The sequence below is a fragment of the Otolemur garnettii genome, unplaced genomic scaffold (assembly GCF_000181295.1).
Source record: "Otolemur garnettii isolate 467f Iridium unplaced genomic scaffold, OtoGar3 scaffold00050, whole genome shotgun sequence".
NCBI classification, from domain to species: Eukaryota; Metazoa; Chordata; class Mammalia; order Primates; family Galagidae; genus Otolemur; species Otolemur garnettii.
This window is the reverse complement of record NW_003852445.1, coordinates 2,483,071-2,490,822: the sequence shown is the minus strand read 5'-3', so window position 1 is coordinate 2,490,822 and position 7,752 is coordinate 2,483,071.

Here is a 7,752-nt window from a genome sequence, read left to right as displayed (position 1 = left end):
GCCTTTGAGGAAACAATATTAAGTCAGGAAACAAGAAAAATTTCAAAATTATTTTACTTACTATTTTTAGTGACATTCAAGTGAAAAATTTATCTGAAAACAAGTTGCTGTGAAAATGAAATGATTACTGACTTCAAAAAAAAATCACAGCTCAGCACCTGTGGCTCAAGTGGCTAAGGCGCCAGCCACATACACCTAAGGTGGTAGGTTCAAATCCAGCCCAGGCCCGCCAAACAACAATAATGGCTGCAACCAAATAATAGCGGGGCATTGTGGCGAGTACCTGTGGTCCCAGCTACTTGGGAGGTAGAGGCAGGAGACTTGCTTGACCCCAGGAGTTGGAGGTTGCTGTGAGCTGTGATGCTACAGTACTCTAACCAGGGGGACAGCTTGAGGCTCTGTCTCAAAAAAAAAAAAAAAATCACTCAGAAGCAGATGAGTGATTTTTTTAAAATCAGTCATCTCTGCACCCTCTATGAATCCCCAACAATAAAAATAAGTCAAAACAATAAAATAAAATAAATAAAATTTTAAAAAATCACTCAATAGTTGAGCTGAATGGTTGAAAGAACATTTTAGAGAACTGGAAGGCTGAGCAGGCTAATTTTCACACAACCTCATATAAAATGATGAAAAGGAGAAAACTATAAGAATTTGTTTCACTTAATATCCTTTCGTTTCCTTTCTCAGCCTTGTGGCAGTTCTTTTCATTCTTTCTGTCCCAAGTTTGCTTTTTATCTTCCTGAAATTTCTCCCTGTTTTTGCTTGCTCATCACATACCTCCAACTTTGCAGTATTGCTGAAGTTCTGTTTTTAGATTTATATATCTACTGTCACTTTAGTAGAATTTGGAAAGGGACAAGAAATAAAGAGATTAGATTAGTCACCTTGATACACAACACTGTATTAGGTTATTCAGTATGAAATGTCCTATTTTCTTACATACTAAGTTTGACAGTTGATATCTCTGACATTTCACTTTGACACTTCTTGTTTTATTATTATTGTGAAGGTGCATTGTCATTCTCTCAAACACATTCGGCTTGTGATTATCTTTCAAAATTTTTTACAGCAATTTTTGTGAAACTATACATAAGTCAAAAATGCATGTTATTTTCGAATATAGTTCCCAACAAAGTATTTGGGAAGAATGTGGCTAATGAATGACAGTATGTTAGTGGTTTGAAAAGTTACATTCTGCTGATTTTAACCTTAAAATAAGTCACATGGGTGACCTGAGACCAGGATGGATAATGATGAGATGAAAGCTGTAATGGAAGCAACTCCATCAGTCTATGTGTGAATTAGCAGCAAGTTAATGATGTTACTATTCCAATAACGTTGGACCATTTGAAACAAATCAGCAAGTTAAAGAAGCTGGATAGATAAAGCGTGAACTGAATGAGCGTCAGAAGAGACATCATCTGAAGTTTGCCTTTCTTTGCTGTCATGACATAAAGGTGGACCCATTTCTAATGACCACATGAGTTACTACATGTGAGGAAAAATGGGTTTTTTTATAATTGCAAGCATTTGGCACAATAAATTAGATAAAAATGAAGTGCAGAGGGCAGCACCTGTGGCTTAAAGGAGTAGGGCACCAGCCCCCTATGCCAGAGGTGGCAGGTTCAAACCCAGCCCCGGCCAAAAAAATAAATAAATAAAAATTAAAAAATAAAAAAAAGAAGTGCAGAAATAGATAAAAATGAAGTAGCGAAACACAGTCCAAAACCTAATATTCATCAATAAGTTAATGGTGTCTGGATATCAGTGTGGCTATTATCCACTACAGCTTCATGAAACCTGGTCAGTCAAGCATAGCTACTTGCTGAGATGGATCAGTAGACACAGACCTCTTCTAAAAATGCTGGACCACAAGTCGCACAAGCAATTCTGCTCAAACTACAGAAGCTGGACTTGGAAACACTCTGTCATCCACCATATTCATGAGACCTTACACCAACTGACTACTACTTCTAGGCTTTGGACTACTCTGCTAGGGAAAAACATTCCATTTTCAACAAGCTGTGGAAAACACTTTTCATGATTTCATTACCACTTACTCTTTAGGCTTCTTGGCTCGAGGCATAAACAAGCTACCATTAAGATAAAAAAAAAAAACTGTGTCAATAGTTAGGGGCATAATTTGTTTAATTGTACTGCTTCTTGTTTGAGATACAATAAACTAAACTTTTGATTTGAAATTGAACACTTAATATTTAAAATTTGAGGGGAGAGCCTTTTCTCGTTAACTTGGCCTTCTTCTCTTTCCTTTTTCTTTTATATTTGGTTGATTTTTTAGGGTACATAGACATCACATTGCCAGAAAAAGTACTTTTCTTAGTAGACTGCTTTGTCTACTGGAGTAACATGAAGATTGTTGATGGTCTTTCTTACTCCAAAGAGATCCTGCACATTCAGAGTATTTTTCATTGGACACTTGCTGGCATTGGACCACATAGTCAGTCTATAAAGGTTAGTAGATTTCTTAATGTTTTCTTGATTTTGTTTTTGTGGCAAACAATTAAGTATGTGAAGTAATACCAGTTGGCTCTTTTTTACTAACAAAGTTTATAACCTAAATCATATTGGTGATCTCAGATATCTAGAAGAAGTTATTCAAAATACATGCTATACAGATTTTTTGATAATTAACTAAAAATGAATATATATTTATTTTACAATATAGTTTTAAATGTTTAAAGTAATCCCAGCTCAGCGCCCATAGCTCAGTGAGTAGGGTGCCGGCCACATACACCAAAGGTAGCAGTTCAAGCCCAGCCTGGGCCCGCCAAACAACAATTACAATTGCAACCAAAAAATAGCCAAGCATTGTGGCAGGTGCCTGTTGTCCTAGCTACTCAGGAGGCTGAGGCAAGAGAATCGCTTGAGCCCAAGAATTTGAGGTTGCTGTGAGCTGTGATGCCACAGCACTCTACCAAGGGTGACATAGTGAGACTCTGTCTCAAAAAAAAAAAAAATAAAAAATAATAATAATAATCTCTGGATCAGTTTCTGCAGTGGAATACTTCTGGTACTTCATATTGTTAGAGTATAACATAGGATACAAAACAAATATAGTTGTTATTTTTGGTTATTGATTTCTGGCATAATTAATTGGTAGTCAAAGTATGCTTTCTATATGATTTTAGTTTCTTGAAATTTGTTGAGGCTTGCTTTATGGCCCACCACATGATCAATTTTGGTAAATGATCCATATGCACTTATAAAGACTGTGAATTCTATGATCATTGTGTACAAGGTTGTATATATGCCAATCAAGTAAAGTTTATTAAAAGTATTCTTTAGATCTTCTGTGTCTTTGCTTTTATTATTCATTTGATTTCTTTATCAGTAATTGAGAGGGGTGGTTATATAGATTTATCTTCTCCTTTAAGTTCTATCAATTTTTGCTTTTGATATCTGAGGTATGTGGAATCACATTTAGCCATATTTCATCTTCCTGGTGGATTTCCTCTTTCCCATGTCCTACTTTTTTTTTGTTTTGTGTTTCGATTGTATATCTTTTTCCATCTTTTTAGTTCCAACCCATCCCTATCTTTCTATATAAGAAATAATTTTCAACAAGCATCATCTAGTTATATTCTGAATCCAATTTGAGAATACTTGCCTATTAATTGGATCAGTTACTTTTAATGTAATTACTAATATATTTGAGTTTATACTTAACCTATTTCCTACTTATCTTTTAAGTTCCTTTTTTTCCTTCTTTACAACTTTTAAGATTAATTAGACATCCTTCATTATTCTAATACCCCCTTTATTAGTTTGTTAATTATATATTTTTTTCCTATTTCACTATATATACTAAAGAACATTGTACTTCCTGGACTTTTTACAACCTAATATAACTTAATGAATTTACACTTCTTGAACAATGCTAGGTCCTTAGAATATTTTAACTTTATTACTATTCTTCATGATTCTGTTAATCATTTTAGTCCTACATGTTTTATTCCCCCAGAAAACATCATAATTTCTGTTTTGTATAGTTAATAACCATTTATATTTGTGCACATTTTTACTCTATTATGTTTGATTCCTTCCTGAATTTCTATGTTTCTTTTAGAAATTGTTTTTCTTTTGTCAGTGGAACTCACTTTACTGTTTATTTTAGTTAGGAGATGATAGTAAAAAAATTCACTTGATTTTTGTTTTTTTGCAAATTTTACCTTAATTTCTAGAGTATATTTTTGCTGGGTATAAAATTTGAGAAGGACAATTTTCTTTCAACAGCTTGAAGATAGCATTCCACTTTTTGGTTTTTATTATTTCCATTGGGAAAAAACCATAATTCTTATAGATATACCTTTGAAGGTAATGTATACTTTAGCTATTTTCATTTTTTTTCTTTGACCTTTGGTTTTCATCTGTTTCACTATGAGGTAACCATGTATGGTTTCTTTGCCTCAATATCATTCACTTTGGGAACTCCATTCTTTCATTTCCTTAGTTGTTTTTGTCCTGCTTTTCTTCTTTTACTCCCTCTGGTACTTTAACTATATATACCTTGTTACCAGTCTCATATGACAGGTACAATCTTTCAATATTCTAATATTTTTATTCCACAAGTTTCATCTCAGATACTTTCTGGCATTTCTTCCCAATAACTAACCTTCTCTTCAGCTTCCAATATCCTACTTAACCTACCAATTATGTTATTAATTTCAGTTACTACATTTTTTCAGTTTCAGAATTTCCATCTGGTTTTTTAAAAATAAATTCTAGTTCTTTGGAATCCATAAACTCTCTATTAGATCATCTTTTTTTTTATCCAAATGGATAATTCCATAAATGAGTCATCTATGGATCTGGGTTTTTTCCATAATGTCCTGTTTTGTTATGTATTTTATGTCTGTTATATTTTTTACCAATACTAAATATTTTGTTTTTAAAATATAGTGATTCTGGATAATGTTACCTCTTCCATGGAACTGGATGACTAATGGAGTGTTGGCAGATTATTCTATTCTAATTTAGGGAATCAGTTACAGATTTTATAATACCCAATTTGCCTCTTGTTTACCTCTACTTTGCAGTTATGTGGACACCAAAATTCCCAGTTGAGATCTTTGAGTTTTTAATGAAAAAAACTGATTAAAAACTCCACAGGACCGTGAGAGTGTGAAAAACCTTGCTGAGTCCTTCATTCGCTTTCTGCCTAGCTTCCTCTTTCTTCATGCAACTTAGTATTTCAGCAAATAATTTCTTATTCTTCAGTTCATTTGTCTTTTGTAAATGCATGATTTATTATTTATATGAGATTTTTAGAAATCATTACATTCATCATAAAATATATACTTTTAAAATGAAGTAGCTTTCCTTATCTCAGCATTTAAAAAAAGAAGCAGCTTCATGTAGTCTGCTTTCCCTGGTAGCCAAGTAAAGTTTGTTTGTTTTCTACTTCTTTTTTTAAAAATTTCCTTAACCAGACTTCAGACTTTGTATCATTAAAGTAGTTATTCGAGCTTGGATAGTCATAAGATTATAAAATTTGCGTTGGAAGGAACCTAAGACATCATCTTCTGTTGGCTAACCTCCCACACAGTGCAGAAATGTTTTCCGCAGCATCCTTGGCATATGCTCATCCGATCTCAATTTGGATATCTTCAGCAAAGGAGCTCATCATTTCCTGAAACAATCCATTCTGTTGGACAACTCTATTTTAAAAATCCTTATGTTGAGCTAAAATATGCCTCTTTGTAACTTATACTCATTTAATCATTGTTTTAAGTTTTCCTTCTGGAAAAAGTCAAAACAAGAGAACATTTCAGATAACTGTACTTAAAGCAGATCTTAATGTCATTTCTGTCTTTTTTTTTTTTTTTGCTTCTGCTTTCTTGTCCCAAAGCATTAAAGAGAAATTACTAAACTTTGATTAATAATCATAAAGAATGACATCTACTTTGCAATGATTAAAAATTAGTTTAATAACATACAAATCCCTCTGACATTTTGAAGAAAGAAATCTTTTGGTATTATATGAATTATATTTTTGTATAGGAAAAAGAGTAAGAAGACCACCATGTATTTTCAAAGATGACACTACATAAGCTCTTGTAAAGATGTAAAGAAAAACAAGCTTCAATTCCCGAGATGTGATTGAAATCTGGGGGTGTGTGTTTATGTTTTCTTCTGATGCTTGTAAATTCCTGTTGTTTGTGATTTAATAATAATTATAATCATATAACAAATAATATTTACTGGGCACTTAGTATGTGTAATTCATGTATCTTGTCTCATTTTAAACTGAATTCTCTGCTCAACAAAGGGCCTCCAATCCCTTTTAGTATAATTTATGACCTAAATAGGACACAGAGAGTCAAAGAAAGTACTATTAGTAATTACACTGGGACAATAGACATAAACTGGAACTATCCAGGCAGACCAGGACTTGTGATCTTTCTTCTGAAAACCGAACTTCAGGTTATTCTATCAGCTAAAACTATTTCCCAGAAATTTATATATACATGACAGATTGTTTCAAATAGCACCAAAAGGCATTCTTAGGAGGTTATTATGTCCCATCCTGCTTATGATTTAAACTTCCAACTACATCCTACCCCCTTCTTCACATTCATGACTGCACAATGCAGTTTTATAGGCAAAAACTGCCACTTTTTTCATAACCTGTCAAAAGTGAAAGAAGCTCCATTTTTCTTACACTACTGTTCCTCAGCTAGAATAGGAGAAGCACTAGGGTATGCAAGGCAAGACTGCCTACCCTCAGACTGTCCCTTATTGGCCCTTATCCTGTTTTTAAGATGTAAAAGGGGATGGAATTGAAGAATCAGCACTATTGTACTTATAACTCTCAAGTGTCCAGAGCCCAGTTAAAATATAGCATGGGGAGTGCCTAGTGCTTCAGTTGTTTTTCAGAAATGCCATTTTTGTGAAACTAATCCCATGACCACTAAATACTGCCCATCCTCACTGTAAGTAGTGTTCTCAAACTTGACTGCATGATCCAGCGGTACTGATGCCTGAATGTTACTCTGATTTAACTGCTCTGCTCTGTGGCGGAGTCTGGGATGGACCCTCAATTTGCTATTTTTAAAAACTCCCCATCTGATTCAAATGTACTTCTAAGGTTGAGAGACACTATTCTAAAGCTACAATCACACGGGGAGGGGGCAGTTTTCTTCTAGACCCAAGATTTTTTATTGCAAGTGCTGGCACAAGTAAAATACTACTAGCAGTCAAAAAGTGCACACAGGGATCTCTCACATATTTTAGACTTTCACACCTCGACATCAACAAATTGCCCTTAAATATGTGATTAGTTCCAAGGAAAACTTTAAGAATCCTGCCTGCCAGATCAGGAGGGAAGGATATTTTACTTTCAAAAAAAAAAAAAAAATGTCCTTTTAACCTCAACCTAACAGAAATCAGTTTGATTAAAATCTCCTTTGCAGAAAATAAAGAACTTAGTGAGTTGGTTCCATCTTACAATATTTCATACCGTAGAAACTGCATCAAAAAATAATTCAATAAACTTTGGGAGAAATATGTCCATCTGCTTCTTTTGCTAGAAGAAGAAAGCCAAGAATGAAATACCTTTCCTCTGCTCTTGTCTTTTTGCTCTTTAAAATGGGTTTAGGGCAGTTACTATAGATTCTATCTCTAAGGAGGAAATTTTCCCATGAGTAATTTTCATTACAAGAGATATGAAATGGGCTCAGCGCCTGTGGCTCAAGCGGCTAAGGCGCCAGCCACATACACCTAAGGTGG